The sequence below is a fragment of the Trichosurus vulpecula genome, chromosome 3, assembly GCF_011100635.1.
Source record: "Trichosurus vulpecula isolate mTriVul1 chromosome 3, mTriVul1.pri, whole genome shotgun sequence".
In the NCBI taxonomy this organism is placed as follows: Eukaryota; Metazoa; Chordata; class Mammalia; order Diprotodontia; family Phalangeridae; genus Trichosurus; species Trichosurus vulpecula.
Genome location: NC_050575.1, coordinates 43,396,366 through 43,419,762, shown reverse-complemented (window position 1 = coordinate 43,419,762; position 23,397 = coordinate 43,396,366).

Sequence of the window (23,397 nt, the reverse complement as noted above, 5' to 3'; positions counted from 1 at the left end):
CCTGGCAAACCATTTTGACAGATGGGCTAAATCAGGTTGAAGGTAACCAAGGGGCCTCAGATCCATTGGTGAGATAAGTAAGGAGGTATCTACCCCAAGAACACAAAGATTTCCCCTGGTAAGAATGGATGGATGAGAACAATTTGTTCCAACACCCATGAAGGTGGCTGAAGCATGTGCTGTGGAGCCCTTAGAGCTTGGTTAAGACACTGAAGACACCAAGGTCATCAACTGCATCTCAAACCATCACCAATCATCTTCACTTTGTCTTGCCACTGGATTGTAGGTAAGGTCAAAAACTGTAAAACTCTGCTTCACTTAAATCCAATTTACACATTAATCAAAAGACATCACCCATATCATTTTACCATTTTTACCTATCTCAAAGTCTTGTGCCAACTGGCAAGGGACAAAGCAGAAGATATAGACACACTGGGAGCTATAGTCACAACCATGCACACAGGCAGCCCAAGCCATAGCATCATCTTCTCCCTGGAAGCAGCAGTAAGATTTAGCAGCCCCCTGGATGTCTGAGGAGCCCTTTAAGGACCACACTGCTCACCTCCTGGTGTAAGGAAGGGGCTTAGAAAAGGTCCCCTAAAAATTTTCTGCTTACCCAACCCTGGCCTGATTACTGCGGCAGGCAGCAATCCCACCATGTGATTGAAACACACACACACACACACACACACACACACAAACACACAGTGCAAAAACTTCTGCAAAGATGATTCCACTGCCCATTGGTACTTGGAATGTCAGCACACTAATAGACAACACAAAATCCAGTAGACCTGAAAGATGAACAGCTCTTGTTGCAAGAAAACTTGGCAGGTATCGATTCCAAATAACAGCCCTCAGTGAAACAAGGCTAGCAAAGGAAGGCCAGCTTATTAAAGCCAGAGCTGGTGTAATACCAATGATACCAGCAGCTGCTGTGGAGGTGTGAGGCCAATAACACCAGCACACAGGAAGGCTACTAGCACAAGTTTTTTGATCTGCTTTTCTAAGGAAAGCAGCTTTAAGGGGTTTACAAATTCACTTTAATTAAACATGCATATATTATTCACTTAGTTCAGAGGGGAAAGTCAGCACCCTGAACTTCAGAGAAAACACAAACAGAAATCACAAGCAGAAATTATATAAACAGAGCAAATTATACAAATCAGCAGACAGGACTTCTAGTTCTCTGTCCACAGCAATACATACATAGTTACCAGAGAGAGAAGCACCAACATCTGGGTTTTCAAAGCTGGGTGATTCCTTAACAGCTACCCAGAGTCTCATCTGGTGAAATCACAGAAATGCTCTTCCAATGAGTGAGCCTCAAAGCAAAATGCTAACCTCAGAGTATACATACACTTCTTCAGGGTCAGCCCACAGAGGGCATCACAACCATGTGACTCAAAGTCATGTGACTTTGGCTTTCTTTTGACTTAAGCAGGTCATCAAAGACTCGATTCAAACAAAAGCAAGACTCAATCTAAGGCGCTTGATTGCCTTAGTGCTGAGAAGTAATCCAAAAGAAAAAACAGCAAAAGTACGACTTTGCTTGCCACTACAATACTTTACTTCTGGTGGAGTTAAATGCTGCCTTTTTAGAGATGGATGAACTATCCTGCTGATAAACCCCGTGGAGTTCCCATTTTTCATTTAGCAGCCTCTGAATTTCCTCATCATTTTTGTCAAGCCAGTCTTGATGTTTGCAAGTGTTCTGACCCAGACGAGCAAATGCAGTAATGTATGCCAAATCTCCGAAAGCTCCTTTTCTACTCCACTCTTGCCAACTGTGTGTTGGCTCAACTTTCCTTCCAAGTTAATATCAAACTGTTTCAGCTCAGAGAAGAGCTCTAATCTGTTGACATTAATTCTTCCAGTAGTCATTTTGCTTTGGAGTCTCTGCTTTTGTTGAAGGTGAATATTTAGTTTGGAGAGGATAAGTCTATGATCAGGCCAGCACTCTGCACCACACATTACTTTCCTCACATCCTGTCTGTCTCTTCTTAAAATCAAATAGTCTATTAAATGCCAATGTTTGCTATAGGGGTGCATCCACAAAGCTTTATTGCATTTAGGTAAATGGAATACTGTGCTGGTGATGAGAAAGTCATGAGATGCATAGATCTTCAGCAGTAAGTGACCATTAGTGTTACTGTTTTCAACTCTATTCCTCCCAAGCACTCCCTGCCATGTCAGGTAGTCTGAGCCTACTCTAGCATTAAAGTCTCATAGAATCATAAACTTGTCCTCTTTTGGAACATTGATAATGAGGGTCTCCAGGTCTTCGTGAAATTTTTCTTTGACCTCATCAGTGTTCTTCATGGTGGGAACATAAACATTGATGATGATGGCATGGCATTTTCCTGCAAGTGTCAATTGCATTTTCATGAGTTTGTCAACACTCCTTTTGGTGGGCATACGAGCGTGTTGACTAGATTGGTTTTGATTGCAAAACCTACACCAGCTTCATGGCACTCCCCTTCACTATGGCCACACCAGGAAAAAACATGTATCCAGCTGCAATGGCAAGCAAAGTGGGACTTTTTGTTTTGCTCTTTTTCTTTTGGAGTTCTAGTTCTTCTCAGCACTAAGGCAATCAAGCGCCTTAGATTGAGTCTTGCTTTTGTTTGAATCGAGTCTTTGATGACCTGCTTAAGTCAAAAGAAAGCCAAAGTCACATGACTTTGAGTCACATGGTCGTGATACCCTCTGTGGGCTGACCCTGAAGAAGTGTATGTATACTCTGAGGTTAGCATTTTGCTTTGAGGCTCACTCATTGGAAGAGCATTTCTGTGATTTCACCAGATGAGACTCTGGGTAGCTGTTAAGGAATCACCCAGCTTTGAAAACCCAGATGTTGGTGCTTTTCTCTCTGGTAACTATGTATGTATTGCTGTGGACAGAGAGCTAGAAGTCCTGTCTGCTGATTTGTATAATTTGCTCTGTTTATATAATTTCTGCTTGTGATTTCTGTTTGTGTTTTCTCTGAAGTTCAAGGTGCTGACTTTCCCCCCTGAACTAAGTGAATGATATACGTATGTTTAATTAAAGTGAAATTGTAAACCCCATAAAGTTGCTTTCCTTTGAAAAGCAAATCAAAGAACTTGTGCTAGCAACCCTCCTGTGTGCTGGTGTTATTGGCCTTATACCTCCACAGTAGCTGCAAGTAACATTGTTCTTACAAGTACAAGCAAAGCTTAGAGATATTCAGGATCCTTGGCTCAGTAAGAAGACAGAAGAAATTCAGTTTTATGCTGATAGCAACAATCCAAAGTGCTTTCATCATGCCCTGAAAGTTATTTATGGACCAAAAACCTATGCTGTAGCTCAACTACTCAGTGCTGATGGAACCACATTGATTAATGATGAAGCCATTGACCACTTACCTCAGATTGAAATCAATCTTTCCCTAGCTGAAGTTCAAACTGAAGAGGTTTGGAATGCCATTAGGCTCCTTTTATGTGGCATAGCACCTCGTACTGATCCTATTCCATCTGAGATTTACAAGGTGGGAGGTCCATTGCTCATACAATAGCTGATTGAAATTTTCCTGGTTGCATGGCAAGAGGAGGTTATCTCCCAGGAATTCAAGGATACCTCCATTGTCCATCTCTATAAAGGTAAAGGAAATAGATTGTCCTGTGACAATCACAGGGGAGTCTTTCTGTTAGTCATTGCTGGCAAGATTCTTGCCAGAGTCTTCCTTAATAGGCTCATCTTCACTTGGAAAATGGTCATCTACTTGACAGCCAGTGTGGCTTCAGAAATAGCAAGGAATGGCCTATATGTTGTGTGCTGCCCAGCCACTCCAGGAGAAATGCCAGGAGCATAACAGAAGTCTATACACAATGCTTGTAGGTCTGACCAAGGCCTTTGATACTGTCAGTTATGGGGGCTTACAGACAATTACACCAAAATATGGATGCCTTGGAAAGTATTGTATATCAATTTCACAATGGCATACTTGCCCAGTGAAGCAACAATTCTGCTGGCAGCTACTGTGGGGGTGAAAGACAAACACAAGCCCAACAACAAGAGCACTGCCAGCACAGGTTCTTTTGATCTGCTTTACTAAGGAAAGTAGTGTTAAGGGGGTTAACAATCTTGTTTCAATACAACATACAAATATCATTCACAGTTCAGGCAACTTCAAGGCAAATACAAACAATCAACAGACAGACCTTGTCTGATTCAAATCTCAATGCATAGTTACCAGGGTTTAACAAAGTCCCAACATCCGGGTTTACAAGCTGGAGGGCTCTAACTACAGCTGCCCAGAGTCTTCACATCATCACACCTCCAAGAGTGAGAGCCCCAAGCAAACAGCTCTGTTCTCTCTTTTTGTATACTCTTTAGCCGTCATCAAACATCATCTGAGTGACCAGAACTCAGGCTTCTACTATTGGCTCCGGTCTTAGCAACTCCCCTTAGGACCCTGAGGGGTTCACACCCACATAGGCTTAGCACCTAGTAGATAGGGGTTTGGGCCTGGGATTTACTACCTAGTAAGACTCAATCAAAGAAACCCAACTTAATTGATACTACACCCAGATTCTGGAAAATGGATGATGTTCTCACACTTTCCAGTCACCAGTGGAGTAAACAAGGCTGTGTGCTTGCTCCCATGTTTTTAGCATGATGTTTCTAGCCATGTTGTCAAACACCTTCAATGAGGATGAACATGACATCAAGATCAGCTACCACACTCATGGTAAATTCTTCAACTTTAAAGGCTAGAGGACTAAAGTAGGGGGAGTGTTGGTGCATGATTTTTTGTTTGCAGATGATTATGCACCCAATGCAGACTCTGAAGATGAGATGCAACATAGTATGGATCAATTCTCTGCTGATTGTGCTAATTTTGGCTTAACAGTTAACACTAAAAAAACACAGGTGCTCCATCAGCCAGCACCACACCATCCATAGGTGGAACCATTGGTTACAGCAAGTGGAGAAGTTTTGAATGTATGGATAAGTTCACTTACCTTGGCAGTATACTTTCTAGGGATGTATACATTGATAATGAGGTTGACACATGTATTGCCAGCACTAGTTCAGTGTTTGCAAGGCTCCAAAAGAAAGTGTAGGACAAAAGAGGTATTAGAATGCATACCTTATTGAAGGATTACAGAGCACTTGTGTAGACTTCATTGTTGTATGCCTTTGAAACCTGGACAGTATACAAGTGCCGTGCCAGGAAACTGAATTTCTTCCATTTGAATCGCCTTAGGAAGATTCTGAAGATCACCTGGAAGGATAATATACCAGACACTGAAGTTTTTTCTTTAACTAAACTGCCAAGCACTCAAACTCTACTGAAAAGAGGGAAAGTCTGAGGGCTGGCCATGTTGTTCAAATGCCAAATGTACACGACAAAAAGTCTATTTTATGGAGAACTCACACAGAGCAAGTGGTCACATAGTGGTCAGAAAAAGTGATACAAGGACACTACCAAGAGTTCTCTTAACTTTGGAATTGATTATGTGACACGAGAGACACTGGCACAGGACTACCCAGCATGTTTTACCCTCATCAAAGAAGGCGCTGTGCTCTATGAGCAAAGCAGAATTGAAGTAGCTTAAGAGAAATATGAGATATGCGAATTTAGAGAATCCATCCCACATGTTCACATGGACTATTTGTGTCTAACTTGTGGTAGAGCTTTCTGAGCAGCCACAGTCAGACACACTTTAACTTGACTTGACTTTAACTTGATATATTAATGTCATTTGTTCCTCTTCAAGAATAAAGACAACAACCACAAACTCTTCCTCATCAATAGGTATGAAAGATAATTCTTCTACAATTTGTTTATGAAGTGGTAGCTTATATATATCCTTTTGTAGTTTGTCTTCCTATATGGTATGAGACATTGGTCTAAACCTAATTTCTACCAAACTATTGTCCAGTTTTCCAAGATGGCTTTTTTGTTTGTTTGTCAAATAGTTTTCTCTTCGTAACACAGGTTTTGGCTAATGTAGATTTGGCTCAGTATCTTGACTGAGCCACTGTATTTATTTTCTTCTCTATGTTGCATTCCTGATCTATTACATTGATGGACCAATTTTTTAAGCAGTATTAAATCATTTTCATGATTACTCATTTGTAATTTAGTTGAGATACGGTAGAGGTGGATTATCTTTCTTCCCATTATTTAAAAATCATTGTTTCTTTGAGATTCTTGACCTTTGTATCTCCACATGAATTTCGTTACTATTTTATAACCCAAGAAAGTAATTCTTTGGTCGTTTGGTAAAGTACTGAGAAAATTATTTTGAGTAGTAGAATAATTTTTAATGTAGTGGCTTAATCTCTGCATAATGAATTCTGTCGTTCAGTCATTTTCAGTCATGTCCAATTCTTCATGACCCTGGGAGAGGGTTTTCTTGGCAAAGAAACTGGAGTGGTTTGCCATTTTTTTTCTTCAGCTCATTTTACAGATGAGGAAACTGATTCAAATAGGGTTAAGTGACTTGCCCAGGGTCACACAGCTAGTGTCCAAAACTGAATTTGAACTCAGAAAGATGAGTCTTCCTGACTCCAAGCCCAGTGCCCTATCGACTGTGGAACCTACCTGTCCTTTCTCCATTTATTAAGGTCTGCTTTTGATTTTTTTGAAGTATTTTATAATAGGATTCATGTAGTTCCAGCATGCATCTTTGTAGATATACTTCCAAATATCTGGTAGCTTTGGTATTTATTTTGTATGGACTTTTTCTTTCTTATTATTTCTCCTAGAATTTGTTGGTAACACCCAGGAATGTTAATGATTCAGATGGAAGCATTTTGTGTACTGAAAATGTGCTGAATCTATTAGTTGTTTTAATTAATTTTGGTTGGCTTTTTAGGATTTTCTAAGTAAATTAAGGGAATTATTTTGTTTCCTCTTGGCATATGCTTATTGACCTGATTTCTGTTTTTTGGTATATTGCTATAGACAGCATTTCTAATACAATGTTAAATGGTAGTGATAGATGTGGGCATCCTTGCTAAATTTAATCTTGAGATTATTGAAAAGGGCTTTAACTTTCCTCCATTGCATTAATTATGTTGGTCCTTGATTATAAACCAATAGTATTTACCATAATAAGGAAATGTCTATCTATTCTTATACTTTCTAAAGTTATCAATTGAAACAGATGCCAGATGAAAACCTATTGTCTATTAATATAATCTTATATTTTATTATTTTTATTAGTAATTAATATTAATTTAATTTAATTTATTTAATTAAAATTAAAATAATTATTATTTTATTAATTTTATTATCAATTAATTAATATTATTTTATTAATTAATTATATTTTAATACAACTTATGCTGAACTAACCCTTCATTCCTGTTATAAACCAATCCTGATTACAGTGTGTAGTTTTTCTAATATATTGTAACCTACTTGTTAATATTGTAGCATAATTTTTTGCATTAATGTCTATTAAGGATATTGGTTTGTCATTTTCTTTCTTTGCTTTATCGAAAACACATCTTATCATAGAAAAAGATTGGAAAGATGACTAATTTTTTATTATCACAGTTTATGAGTTAATCTTATTAGGATAGTGTTTTTTTCCCCTCCATCCCATTTCCTCACTGCCCCTGTTTATTCTGTTCTCTCTCACATTTCACCCTGTCCATCCTAAAAAAATGTTTTGCTTCTGACTATGCCCTCCTCCAATCTGCCCTCCTTTCTATCATTTCTCCCTCTTCTATTATCTCCTTTCCCTCCTACTTTGTTGTGGGCTAGGTAGATTTCTATACCCAATTATATGTTTATATTATCCCCTCTCTGAGCCAAATCTGATGAACGTAAGGTTCTCTCACTCCACCCCTCCCCAACTTCTTTCATGTTCCCTCCCCCTCACTGTAAAAGCTTTTTGTTGCCTCTCTTAGGTGACATAATTTACCCCATTCTACCTCTCCCTTTCCCTTTCTCCCAGTACATTCCTTTCTCAACCCTTAATTTTATTTTTAAAGACATCATCCCTTCATATTCAACTCACACCTGTGCCCTCTGTCTATATATATATTCCTTCTAACTGGCCTAGTAATGAGAAACTTCTTATTAGTTACAAGCAGTATCTTCCCATGTAAGAAAGTAAATAGTTCAACAACCTTAAATCCCTTGTGATTTCCTTTTCCTGTTTACCTTCTTAGGCTTCTCTTGAATCTTGTATTTAAAAATCAAATTTTCTATGCAGCTCTGGTTTTTCATCAAGAATGCTTGAAGGTCCTTTATTTCACTGAATATCCTTTTTTTTCCTGAAAAATTACACTCAGTTTTCCTGAGTAGGTAATTCTTGGTTGTGATCCAGGCTCCTTTGCCTTCCAGAATATCATATTCCAAGCCCTACAATGCTTTAATGTAGAAGCTGCTAAATCTTGTGTTAGCCTGATTGTGGCTCCACAGTACCTGAATTATTTCTTTCTGGATGCTTGCAATATTTTCTTCTTGACCTGGGAGCTCTGGAATTTGGCCATAATATTTCTGGGAGTTTTCATTTTGGGATCTCTTTCTGGAGGTGATCAGTGGGTTCTTTTCATTTCTATTTAACCATCTGTATCTGTAAGGCAGTAATAACAATGTAGATGGTAATTGTCAAAATGCCTATGTATTTCTTTATTGCAAAGTATGAGAGACTCTCCATAAAGAAGGTCTTTTACTTCTTTTAAGTATAACATTTATTTAGACACCAGAGAAGCATATCCCATAATCAAATGTTCAGCTCCCACAGCCAGTTAGCCCACTTTTTCATAAAAGCAAGGAACTTAAAACAATATTACAACATGGAGCCTCGCCATCCCAAAACTTCCCTGACCCCCTGCTGGGGTCTTCCCAAAAACAAACTCACAATAGAGCTAAGTCAGCATGTTCAGTTCTAACTATCATGAAGGCAGCCATTAGCAGCCTTTAGCAGCCATAACTACAATCTCTCTCTCTCTCTCTCTCTCTCTCTCTCTCTCTCTCTCTCTCCATTTCCTGTAACATAACTTCCTTTTCCTGTCATCAAGCTCCTCCCACCACATGTGACTGAGGTTTCCTGTGATGTAAGCAGGTCACATAGCCAATTAATGGATGGGACAGATCTTCAAATCTAAATTGCTATCACATTCAGCCCCAAGATCTTTCTTATCCATTACATAGGGCAATGGGAATTCTGGGATAACTGGGAACTTTACACAACAATATAACAAGGATAACACAAGATAAGCATATAAAACAATGTCATCATTCCCCCCTTGAAAGAATGGGACTCAAAATCAAGAGGTTAGGGGCTAAGGTCTTATCCTCCAAAGCTTCTTCCTGCTGAAATTGGACATAGAGCTGTCCCTGCCCAAAGAGATTAAAAGTCCTATTCAAGAGGTCAGTTCTTTAACAAGCTGGCATCTGGAACTCGGCTGATTGCAGGTCCAGGGATGACACTTCATGATCGTGAACAGGTCCAGAGACAACAAATCATAGTCGTGGACAGGTCCAGAGGTGACATCCGAACACATCAGAGGGTGACATCTGGCACAAGTGATCAGGCATCTGCAGGTGGATGGTACTAAGCCTGCAGGAAACAAATCTCACAAACAAATTTAATAGACAAAAGTCAGAAAGAATCTAAGAGACTATCATAGCCTCGTTTGCCATAGAATACATGAGTCAAGGGTACAATTGATAATTATTTTTTCCTGGGTAAACCACTGCTACAGTGTTATCTTTCCCATGTGCTATAATTTCTGCAGCCTTTAGAATATAGTCTGGCTTCTGCTTTACCCATAGTTTAGCTCCCAATTTTATTCTATCAGTAGAACCAAATCCTTCCTTTCCTCTGATAGTTATTTTGGAAGGAGGGACTAGTTTTTACAAGAGGTATTGTTTCACAAGGAATAATAATCAATTGAACTATTATATCATTTTAACACAACTGTCTAGTTTCTTCACCTAAATTCTTGAGTGTCGTGATAATTTCTCCTTGCTAATACTGATTTAGGTAATATCTATCCAAAGTGATCCTTAGGGATTCTCACACATATCCCAGTAGAGATTTTTCTTATCTCTTTTATATCCAACCAAAAGACTGCTAAACAATGTAAATCATATCCTGCCAAACCAGGTATTCCTGGATATGGTATTAGGACCTCTTCCCTCACAGTCCAATGCTCAATATTTTGCATCTTATGTGTTTGCTGTTTTCTGATTTGCAGATTCAGGGTCATCATTCTGGCTAGAGGTGTACTTCCTCCTAATGGTCTATTATTCAAATTACATAAAGCAGTGAACAAATTATCTTCCAATGCTGATACGAATTATTGAAACTTAACTTTCTTAACTGTTCTTTCAACTATCCTTTCATTCTTTTTATCAACCCAGATGCTTGTGGATAATGTGGAATATGATATATCCACTCTATATTGTTCAATACACAATATCTCTTTATCTCATTACCTTTGAAATGTGACCCATTGTCACTTTGAATCTGTTTTGGAGTTCCAGAAAACAGACTTATAATATCTAGAGTTTTACAGGTGTCCTTCTGGGTTGCATTCTTATGAGAACAAGCCACTAATACACCTAAATAGATGTCAACACAAGTACATATAAATTTGCATTCTTTATCTTGGGGTAGTGGTCCAATATAATCTATCTGTCAAATCTGGGCTGGAACTTTTCCCCCTGCTATTTCTCCAGTTACTACCCAAGGAACAGTTGGTTCCTATTCCAACTGACATATATGACATTCCTCTGTTCCTTGCTTTAACAATGAATAAGAGATAATAATACTTCAATCTTGTGCCCACCAGGGAGCACCCTGGACCCCTAAATGTCCGGCCATTTGGTGGATGCATTTTGCTAATACCAGATCATCAGCTGTCAGAGTATGGACAATAGGTTCAGTAGCAATCTTCACTAGTCGATCAACATGTACATTGTACTCACGTTCTGGCATAGTGAGGGGTACATGAGTGTCGACATGAAAAACTGACAAACTAGTAACCAAAGACATGTCCCATATATCTTCCCATAGTTCTTTGCCCCAAACTTGTTAACCATGAATTTCCCAATTTTTATTTTTCCACATTGGTGTCCATGCAGCCTAAACCATTAGCTACTCCCCATTAATCAGTGAATATATGACACTGTCCTCCTTTCTCTGTTTTAATGTCTTGATGTACTGCCATAAATTCAGGATACTGACTACTTCCACCTAACCCAGTACTATACAAAATTGTCTTAGTATATGGGTTATAGGCTCCTGTTTTACGATGTCTCTTATGGCCCAAATATTTTGCTGTTCCATCAGTAAATCATGCATGTTTCTTCTGTTCTTCAGTCAGTCCATCATATCCATCATTCCATTTTACCAAGGATTGTACCAACTCTTGCCTTGGTTCCATCAATGTCTATATTTGCTATAGATTCACACAGAGCAGAAACTCCATTTTTGTCTGTCTTGAATCTATTCTGAATAGACCATTTCAATTTAATAATGCTATTCTTATGCATGTCCAATTCTATGAGATGCTGGGGTACTCATTACCCAAGTCATAATCAGGATTCCAGGCCTTAGTATCACTTCATGGCCCAGAGTCAGCTGTTGAGTCTCTACCAAAGCCCAATATGCAGCTAACAACTGCTTTTCAAAAGGTGCATATTGTAATACAGATGAAGGTAGTTTCCTTGACCAAAATCCTAAGGATACATTTTGGCTTTGTTGTTTCTGCCATAAACTCCAATTCACATAGTTGTCTTGTACAGTCATTTGTAATTCCACCAGTCCATTTCACATAGGCCATAAATCCAGAGCCAGTGGTATAGCAACTTTGGCTTCTCCAAAACCATTACTCTGTTCAAGTCCCCAATCAAATTCATATTTTTTCCTGGTAACTTTATATAAGGTTTCAAAATTTGTCCAAGATGCAGAATGTGGTGTCTCCAATATCCAAACAGTCTCATGAACTTTTGGGCCTCTTTCTTATTGGTGGGGATAGGAAAATCTTGAATCTTCTGTCGAGCTTGTGGGAGAATTTCTCACAATCCTTTATTTCATTGTATACCCCAAAACTTTACAGTTTGAGCTAGTCGTTGAATCTTTGCAGGGTTAATTTCCCATCCTTTGCTTTTCATATGCTCAATAAAAAGTATCAAACTCTTCTCCACTTCTTTTACATTTTCTCCCTGTATCAAAATACCATCTATGTAGTGGGTAAGCTGTACATCAAGTAACTTCAATTCATCCAATATTCAGCCACAATCCTATGACAAATAGTTGGGCCATGCAGATAGCCTTGTGGCAATCAGGCAAGAGTATATTGTCAGCCCTGCCATGTAAAAGCAAACTGGTCCCATTGTTTGGAGTCTATTGGGATCACCAAGAAAGCATTGGCCAAATCAATAACTGCATACCAAGTCCCATCATATTTCTGGATCCTTTCTATTAAGGTAACAGTATCTGGAACAGCAGCATACAAGGGTGGAGCCATTTTATTCAACTGTCTATAATCCACTCTCATTCACTATGTTCCATCTCACTTTCTTGCTGGCCATACAGGATTATTCCATTGAGTAATTGTAGGGACTAAAACTCCTGCTTCAACATATTCCTTTATAGCGTTGGCAATTTCATTTTGCCCACCTGGCACATGATACTGTTTCAAAGTCATTACTTTAGAATGTTCAGGTAAAGTGATTGGGTCTATTTTTACTTTTCCCACCAAAACTGTATTAATTCCTATCTTCCTTACTTCAATTTGATATCTCCCCTCAGGCAAATTCAAAGTCATACCTTTCAATAGATCTGTTCCAATGATGTTTTCAATAATGGGTGCAATGACCAAGTATATTCTTTCTTAGGCAATTGTCCAATTTTCATCATCAGTTTCACTTGTTTGGCTGATATTTCAGCCCCTCCTAGTCCTGTGATGGTAATAGGAGTTCCATGCTTAAATTTGTCAGAGTTTCCATAAATCAAGCTGGCCTCTGCCCCAGTGTCTATCAATGCCCTAATTATAGTATTTGATCCATTTTTCCAATGTATACTCAGATTAATATGACTGTAATCCTGTCTGTGTGTTTCTTTAATCTGAGTTGGGGCTTGGCCTTGAAGGTATGACTCACTTGGATACAAGGATTAGGATTTGTAGGGGCAGTTCTTCTCTATTCCATTTGCTATTAAGCCCCTTATCTCAGTACATTTTGTATAGCTGATTAGTTGGAAAACCATCTATTCTTCTAAAATCTACCCCTGTTTTCAGTAGAGCAGGAAACATTTCTTTCCTTCTCATTCTATTCCGATGTTGAAACTGTTGGCTTTGTACCCTTCTTTCCCAAGGAAATTTATCTCTTCCCCAGTCTCCTAAATCACTTAACTGTGAAATCTTATCCAGCACCTCTAAAAGAGGGTTCCCTACTTCTGCAATCAGCAAAGTCAGAACCACATGTTTATAAGTGGGGGATGCCATCTTAACTATCAGATTCCTATAAGAGTCTCACAAGGGAGTTTCACAATAAACTTTGGCATTCCCCAACATAATAACAGGCTTCATTGCCCCCTCCTTTAACTTTCTTGTGCAGTCCCTAATCGAATACCAGGGTCTCTCTGCAGTAGGTGACATAGTATCAGCAGGATATTCCTCTTTACAGCCTGTCGCAGCCAGAGCCAACAAATTGGTTGCTTGGTTAGTTCTTTGCAAATGATAATTCTAAAAGCTTGCTGTACAAAAAAGTTCTAACTAATACTTATGAATCTCATATAATCCACAGAATCTACTGACTCTCCTGCAGCCCCTTTATTACTGATTCTCACCATCCAAGATATTAATGATTCTCCCGTTCTCTGGGTGAATCTACTCAGGATAGCTGTGATTTCCTGCTGTGTAAAATCCTCCAAAATCTCCCTGAACTGAGTATTATGATCTTGCATTTCCTGTCTCCTCCTCCGTATGGAGCACACTTCTCTTTGAGAAGTCTGGTGTGATACTGTCTCATTCTCTCTGTGAGAAGTGCCATGCGACAAAGTATTGCCTCATGCCTGTGGTTCTGACATTGTATTCTCCTGTCTAAATTCTCTGACCCTGTTACCATGGAACCAGACTGACTGCTAGGCTCAATCTTGGCTGAACTGAGGTGCATTCTTGACCTCTTTGGCTCCCTCTGCCTTCTAGCTGAATTTACAACAAGGCTAGTAAGTTCCTGTTGTTCTACCACCTGAGATTCTCCTTCTTGCTGTGGTATAGAACAAGCACTTTCACTTGAATTATCAGACCTTTCAGCAACTCTATGAGTCTGAGCTCTCTCTTGTAACACTGTGTCCCTGTTTTCACATACAATACTATAGGCTGTGAGTAAAATCCAGCCTCATCTAGAGATCTCTATTGGCACTTCTGTTCCTGGTTCAACAGTAACTTCTCTGAGACATAGTTCCAAATCTCTAGGTCCTCCACTATGTAGCCTCTGCTTCCAGTCTTCACAGAGACCAGTGCCTTTAGACCATTCCCTTGCTAGGGAGCAAGAAGCTACATCCTCCCATTCTGGGACAACCATTTCTTCCTCTAAAGCCCTTCTACCTCTAAATAGAGATCGTATACCTTGCATTCCCATCCTATTTCCTGCCAAATAACGTATCAATAAGGCAATAATAAAAATGTAGATGATAATTGTCAAAATCCCTACGTAGTTCTGTATTGCAAAGTATACAAAACTCTCCACATAGAAGGTAGAACAAGTAAACCATTTATTCAGACACCAGAGAACCATATCTCATAACCAAATGTTCACCTCCCATGACCAGTTAACCCACTTCATCGTAACAGCAAGGAACCCAAAACACAATATCACAACATGGAGCCTCACCATCCCAAAACCTCTCCAAGCCCCTGCTGGTGTCTTCCCCAAACACAAACTCACAGTACAGCTAAGTCAGACTGTTCATTCTACCTATCATGACTGTGCACATTAGCAGCCATTAGCAGGCATAACTGCTCTTTCTCTCTCTCTCCCTTTCCTGTGACATAACTTCCTTTTCCTGTCAGGAAGCTCCTCCCACCACCTGTAACTTAGGCTTCCTGTGATGTAAGCAGGGCATATGGCCTAGTAATGGGTGGGAAAGATCTTCCAATCTAAATTGCTACTACACCCTCTGGTTCTAAAATCAAGGCAGTTTTCCTTGATAATTTCTTGAAAGATGATGTATAGGCTCTTTTTCCGATCGTGACACTTTCTGACCATGTGCCCCATACAGCAGAGGAGACAGGTAGTCAAAAAATTTTAAATTATCTCTCCTGGATCTAATTTCCAAGTCAATTGTTTTTCCAATGAGATATTTCACATCATCTTCTATTTTTTCATTCTTTTGTGTTTTTTATTGTTTCTTGATTTCTCATAAAGTCATTAGCTTTCATCTGCTCAATTCTGATTTTTAAGGAATTATTTTCTTTATTGAGCTTTTGAACTTCCTTTTCCATTTGGCCAGTTCTACTTTTTAAGGCAGTTTTCTCCTCATTGGCTTTTTCTTCCTCTTTTACTATTTGGCCTAGTCTGTTTTTTAAGGTGTTATTTTCTTCAGGAATTTTTTTGTGTCTCCTTTAGCAAGCTGTTGAACTGTTTTCATGATTTTCTTGCAACACTCTCATTTCTTTTCCCAGTTTTTCCTCTACCTCTCTTATTTGATTTTCAAAATAGTTTTTGAGCTCTTCCACAGCCTGAGACCAATTCATATTTTTTTCTTTATTGCTTTGGATGTAGAAGCTTTGACTTTGTTTTCTTCTTCTGAATGTGTGTTTTGATTTTCCTTGTCACCCTATTAACTTTCTAGAGTCTGAATTTTTTCTGTTTTTTGCTCATTTTCCAGCCTATTACTTGACTTTTAACTCTTTATTAAGTTAAGGCTCTGCTTCCAGGGTGGAGAGTGCACTGTCCCAAGCTTCAGGGTTTTTGTAAAGCTGTTTTTGGAGATACTTCTAGGGACCTGTAAATTTTCAATTCTTCCATGTTGTATGATGAAAGGGGAAGTGTTTACTCCTCCCCTGGTCTGTGCTCTGGTCTGTGAGTGACCACAAGCACTCTTTTCTGGCCTGGAACGGTGAGGAGGGTCACTACTCCACTGTGGCCACAAGCTATGCTCCTCCTCACCCTGGGACTAGCACCCAGAACTGCTACCCAGGTCTGAGTATGAGTAAAGCAATAGAGTCCTGCCCCCAGTTCCAGCAAAGAGATCCCTATACTCTCCTTCTGATAGCCCCCTTACCATCTGTCTGCTGATAGGTCCAGAAGCAGCTACTGTCATTGCTGATTCAGTGGCTCCCAAGGCCTTCTCCTGGTTTGCTTGGGCTCGGTCTGCGCTGGCATAGCCTGCACTGAGCTGCACTCTTCTCTCACCCTGGTGCAACAGACTTTTTCTGCCAACCTTCAAAGTCAGGCCCACACAACATATGGCCCACAAGCCACTTTACAACCTACACACCACTTGTGGCCCACAAGAATTTTGAGCAGTCCTCAAAAAATGTAGAGGATGTAAAACAGGCCGGCAAAACATACTGCCCTGCAAGCACCAGCAGGCCGTATGTTGTGAAGGCCTATTCTAAGTTGCCTTGGAATAGAAAATTGTTTCACTTTATCTTTTTGTCGTTTGTATTGCTCTAGAATTTGTTTAGAGTTATTATTTAAAGGTATTTAGAGGCGCTTGGGAGAGCTCAGGCAAGTCCTTGACTTTACTCGGTCATCTTGTCTCTGCCCCTCAAGTATGTTTCTTATAAACTAAATATTATCAGATTGTTTTCTAATTCATTCTTCTACATTCTATGAAATTATAGGTGGGTTCATTCTATTATCATTTAAAGTTATGATTGTTAAATATGTATTTCCTCTTACATTGTCTTGTATTTCTTCTCTTTACTCTCTACTTTCTATATAAAAATAAAAATAAGGTGGTTAAAAAAAGATGGGAGGAGTTTCTCTGACGCTTGTGATTTATTAAGCAAATAACTTATTTTTTCTCTATTGCAGCTCTTCTCTTACCTTTACCCTACCCTAGATCCCAAGATTTCACTTTCTTTCTTTTCTCCTCCCTTCATGTTACTCTCTCTACTTAACTATTTGCTTATCTTTTCAGCTTTCCCTTTTAGAGCCCTTTTGTCCCCTGCCTTGTCCCTGCCCCCTCTTATTTCCTTTTGGAGTTTAATGCATTTTTACACTAACATCTCCATGTGTATGAGAGGAAGGGTAGAGTATAATTGTGTTCAATTCTTCCTTTTTCCAATGCAGATGAAAATGAAATTTGTGATATGCTCCTTCATTTTCTCCATAATTATATACCTTTCATGTGATGAACCTCTACTATATACTGATTTCCTTCCCCTTCCTTATCCTTTATTTCCCTAAAAATTCCCTTTTTCCTCCCATTTGTCTTCTAAGACCATAAAACCATAATAAAACCACTCACAGGTCCTATGTCAGCTATACCTTTCTCCATGACCCTTAAAGTTATTAAGGTTCTGAGAAGATTTTTATTTCTTATACCCCTGTTAACATGGACACAATTCATCCCTTTATGTTTTCTTCAAATTAAACAAATATTTGTAACTTTTTCTTTTTTTCTTAGTGGCTATAATACCATTTAAAAATGTCTGTCCATTCAGTTCTGGCTTTTTTTTTAACCAAGAAAGTTTGGAAATCTTCTCTTCTATTAAGAATTCATTTTTTTCCCTGTAGAATTTTACTGTTTATCAGATAGATTGTCTTTTTGATATTATATTCCAACTCTCCATTCCTTTAGTGATGGTTGCTAAAACTTGTGTGAGCTGTAGCTCTTCAGTATTTGAATTCTTTTTTTCTGTATGCTTGCAGTAATTTCTTTTCTTTGACCTTGAAGCTCTAAATTTTGGTTATGGTGTGCCTGGAGTTTCTATTTTAAAATTTCTTTCATGGAATGACCAGTGAATTCAGTTTGCCCTCTGGTTCTAATATATCTCAACAAATTTCTTTCAAGATTTCTGAAATATAATGTCCAAGTCTTGTTGGGTTTTTTTTTTAGTTTGGCTTTTCAGGTATTTCAAAGATTCTTAGATTATCTGTCCTTGATCTACATACACAGATCAATTTTTTGGTACTAGATACTACCTAGCTAGAGATAGATATGCTGATCTCTATATATTTATCTAGAGATTGGCATATCTATTTCTATCTATATTGTTTCTAGCTTTCTTAATCTTTTGATTTTCTTTTAAAAATATATCATTTTGTCTCATAAATTCATTAACTTCTGATCAGTCTATTCTGACTTTCAAGGAATTTGTTGTTTGGGTAAAGTTTCATAAATTTTGTGCCAAGCTGTTAATTCTCTTGCCTCCTCCAATAGCTTCCAAGTTGTGTTTTTTCCATCCTTGTGATGAATTATTGTTCTTTGCCTACTTTTGGTATTTTTCTTTGACTAGGCAGTTTCACATTTTTGGCTATGATGTTCTTGGGAGTTTTCATTTGGGGTTTCTTTCTTCAGGTGACTAAGGGATACACGATATTTTTTACCACCTGGTTCTAACAGTTCTGGGCAGTTTTCATTTGCAATTTTTTGAAATTTAATATCTAAATTTTTGTACATGATTTTTAAAGTATTTGATAATTGTCAGATTATCTCTTTGACCTGGTTTCCATGCCAATTGTTTTAATACATCATTACATTTTTTCTTTTTTTTAGATTAGGTGTTTGGAGCATTTTTTTCCTTTTGGCTATTAATAGTCTCTAATCATTTGTATTACTGAGAAGTGACTCATTTATTTGTATCTGAATTAGCTCCCCATATATCTTTGTAATCAAACTTATATCAAAAAAAATTGCTACAAAGATTTTTTTATTCTGAGTTAACTATTTCCCTTCTAATTTTAATTCCTTTGGTTTCATTTTAGATTTGTGTAATAAGCTTTATCTACTTAATTTTCTCTGATCATTTCTGCCCTTTAATTGGCCAATTCTTGCCCTTTCAAGAGTTATAAAAGTTGCTCTTTCTCTGTTACTTTAATTTATTTATGATTTTGTTTAATTTACTTATAATTTAATTAATTAATGTATGTATGATTACATTATTTGTAATTTAATTTATTTATTTATAATTAATTAAATTTATTTGTATCCTTTTATATCCAAATAATTTATCAACTTGGAATTCATTGTGGAATCTGGTGTCAGCTGTTGGTATAAATCTAATTTCTACCAGTTTGCTTTCTACTTTTCTGAAGTTTCTATCTTTACCCTAACAGTTGTAGGCTTTGGAATTTATCACATACTATGTCACTATGTTCATTTTCTTTTCTATCTTGTGTTTATAATTTGTTCCACTGAACACATTTTTAGTTTTTTTAACCAGTATCAAGTTTTGCTGATCATTGCTTTGTTATGTAATTTGGGATCTAGTACTTCTCCATTCCACATTTTTAAAAATTACTCCACTTGAGCTTATTGACCTTTGGTTCCTCCAAAAGAATTTCATTGCTATTATTCTGGCTCCACAAGGCTATCCTTTAACATTTTGACTGATATGGTACTCAATGAGTAAATTAACTTAGGTAGTATTGACATTTTTGTTATTTTATCATGGCTTAACTAAGAGCAATTAAATATTTCTTCAATTATGGAAGGTTTATCCTTTTTTGAATGTATTATATTTCTATTCATATAGTTTCTGTATGTTTTAGTAAATACATTTTTAGATACTTTATGCATTCTGTAGTAACTGAATAGAATTTCTCTTTCTATCTCTTTCTACTACATCTTGTTGGTAGGCAAAAAACAAAAAAGAAGCTAATAACTTATGTGCATTTATTTATAGCCTACGATCCTGCTAAAGTTGTTCACTGATTCAATAAAATTTTAATAGAATCTTTAGGGTTCTCTAAATAGAGCATAGCATGCACAAAAACCAGGAATCACATCTTACCTTTGCTTGTGTTTATTTTTCAATTCTTTTTTCATGTTTTATTGTCATACTTAGCATTTTACTACTACCAAGTGATGACAATGGACTTCCTTGCTTTGCCCCTGGTTTTACTGGAAAAGCTTCTAAAATTTTTTTCTGTTAGGTATAATGTTTGTCCTTGGTTATAGATAGATATTATTATTATATTACAAAAAGCTCCATTTATGATTATGCTTTTTAGCGTTATTAACAAAGAGTGGTGCGGTATTTTCTCAAAAGCTTTTTCCACATAGTAATATAATGCTGTATTATTTTGCTTTGCTGAGGTTAGTATACCACACTATATTTATAGTTTTCCTTCTGTTGAACCAACCCTGTGTGCCAGGTATAAGTAAAATCTAGTCATTAAATATAATATCTTTAATATGTTTTTGCACACTCTTTGCTAATAATGCCCTGTAGTTTTCTTTCTTTTCCTTCTCTTTCCCTTTTCTAGACCATATTTGTGTCATGAAAAGAGTTTAATAGTATCTTTTCTTTTCCATTTTTGTAAATACCTTAGGTAATAGTAGAATTAATTGTTCCTGGAATGTTCAATAAAATTTACTTGTAAATCTGTCTGTCCTATTTTTCCTTTCATATTTTTCATACAAATTTTGTTAATTTTTAAAAATTATTTTAATCCTCTATTTCTTATTCTGTTAACCTGCAGATTTCATATAGTTGTCAGCATTTATCTATTTTAATTTATCATTTTTATTTACATATAATTGGGCAAAATTGTGTCTGATAACTTCCTTTATTTTGTGACTTTTCCCCCTATTTTTTAACACTAGTGAATTAGTTTTATGCTTTCCATTTAAAAATCATATTAGCTAATTCTTCATATGTTCACCACCACCCTTTCCCACCTTACCAGCGTTTTGCTTCTGTCTGCCACTTCCTCTGATGTGTCCTTCCCTACATCAGTCCCCAACTCTCTTTGCCTCCTTAATTCATCTCCTCTCCCCCTACTTCCCTGTCAGGTAATATCAATTTCTATATTCAACTGATTGTGTATATTATTCCCTCTCTGAGCCAAAACTAATAGGAGTAAGCTTCAAACAATGCCAATCATCCACCCTCCCATCTTCCCCTCCACTATAAAAGGTCTTTCTCACTTCTTCATGTGAGATAATTTGCCTCATTCTACCTCTCAGTTCCTTCTGCACCCTTTGTCTTCCTCTTTCTCGTCCCTTAATAAACTTTTTTTCATTCCCTCAAATTCACCTTTGCCCATATCATCTGTCTATGTGTATTCCTTCTATCTGTATTGTTAATGATACAATTATTGAGTTACAAGTACGTCTTCCCATGTGGAGATGCAAACTGTTTAGCTCTATTGAATTCCTTGTTTTCTTTTCCCTTTTTACCTGTCTATGCTTCTCTTGGGTCTTGATATTGGAGGCCAAATTTTTGGTTTAGTTCTGGTCTTCTTATGAAGGCTTAAAATCCTTCTGTTTCATTGAATGACCATTTTTCCCCTTGATGTACTATGCTTAATTTTGCCAGGTAAGTGATTCTTGGTTAGTCCTTGGTTAGTCCTAATTCCTTTGCTATCCAAAATATCATGCTTCATCACCTCTGACCCTTTAATGTTGCAGCTTCCAGGTCCTGTGTGATCTTGATTGTGACTCACCAATATTTGAATTGTTTCTTTCTGGCCACTTGTAGTATTTTTTTCCTTCATCTGATGGTTCTAAAATTTGGTTATAATATTCCTTGGGGTTTTGATTTTGGAATCTCTTTCTTGAGGCAATCAGTGGATTCTTTCAATGCCTATTTTGCCTTCTGGTTCCAGGATATGAGGATATATCATCCTTGATAATTTCTTGAAAGATGCCTTCCAGGCCCTCCTTTTGATTATGACTTTCAGGTAGTCCAATGATTCTGATATTATCTCTCCTGGATCTATTTTTCAGGTCAGTTGTTTTTATAATGAAATATTTTACATTTTCTGCCATTTTTTCATTCTTTTGAATTAGTTTGATTCATTTCTCACAGAGTCATTAACTTCCATTTGCCCAATTCTAACTTTTAAGGTATTGTTTTCCTCAATTAGCTTTTCTACCTGCTTTTTCCATTTGGTCAATCGTGCTCTTTAAGGAGGTGTTTTCTTCAATAGATCTTTGTATCTCCTTTTCCATTTGGCCAATTCTACTTTTTAAGCAGTTCTCCAAGCTGTTGACTCTTTTTTCATAATTCTCTTGCATCACTCTCATTTATTTTCCCAATTTTTCTTTTATCTCTTCTATGATTTTTAAACTCCTTTTTGAGCTCTTCTATGAGATCTTTCTGGGCTTGAGACTACTTCCTGTTTTTCTTAGGAGTTTTGCCCATAGGTATTTTGACATTGTTGTCCTCTTCTGAGTTTGTGTCTTGGTCTTCCCTGTCTCCATAATAACTTTCTATGGTCAAATTCTTTCTTTGTTATTTTCTGCTCATCCTTTTATTGTCTTTTTCCTTTCTTTTAAATTTGAGCTATGCCCCCAGAGTGAAAGGTGTCTCCCATTTCTTGTGCTAGTGGCTGCAGGCCCTGGCTACTTACCTGGAGTTGTGCTGATATTGCCTTGAGGCCCACAGGGGGACCTTCAGCTCTAGTGCTGTACTGAGGGCATGGAGTGGGAGGTGCCTGGTGCTGATGGAAGCTGTAGGAGTCTGGCAGCTCACCTGGTGCTGAGTTGGGATCCTAGTGGTGGTGTTTGCTGTTACTGAGGCCACAGAGGTGCTTCTGCATTTCCCCAGGGCTACACTGAAGTAAGTGTGGCCAGGCCTCTGGAGGCTGCCTGTTTTCCCAGGGCTATGCTGAAGCATGGTGGGTCAGTACTGGCTGGAAGCTGCCTGTTTGCTTAGGGACCCATAGGGTTGGCATCTACCTAGAGCCACTGGAGGATGCCTGTTTGCCCAGGGCTAGGCTAAAGCATGTGGTGGTTCTCAGAGCTGGAGTCTGCCAGTGCCCTGGCTATGCTAAGGCATTTGGAGGGTCCTGGTATTGGTATTTGCCTACTCCACCACACTGGGGCTCAGGATCTTCCACTGGTTTGCTGAGGTGGGGATTGCTGCTGGCTTGCTGGGATGCTTCCCATCCTGGGCTACATTCCCTTTTCACCTGAGTAAGACAGACCTTTCTTGCCAATCCTCCAAGTTTTTTTGAGCGAAAAGATCTATCTTTTTTCACCCTATCTTTTTTTACTGGTTCTGCTGTTCCAGGATTTGTTTTGGGACTCTATTTTATTGTTGGTTGGAGGTGAGTATGGGAGAGTTGTGGTGATTTACTGTGTACTCCACCATCTTGGCCCTGGAAGTGTCAGGAGCATAACTTCTGATTTGTAGGGAGATTTCCCTGAATTGCTCCAAATATAGCATTCAAATATTTTATATATATTGTGTTTTCAATTTATTTAAAAAAAAGCAATGTATACTTGTAAAAACAATGCTATTTGACACTATTGTGGCTATGCAAGACCA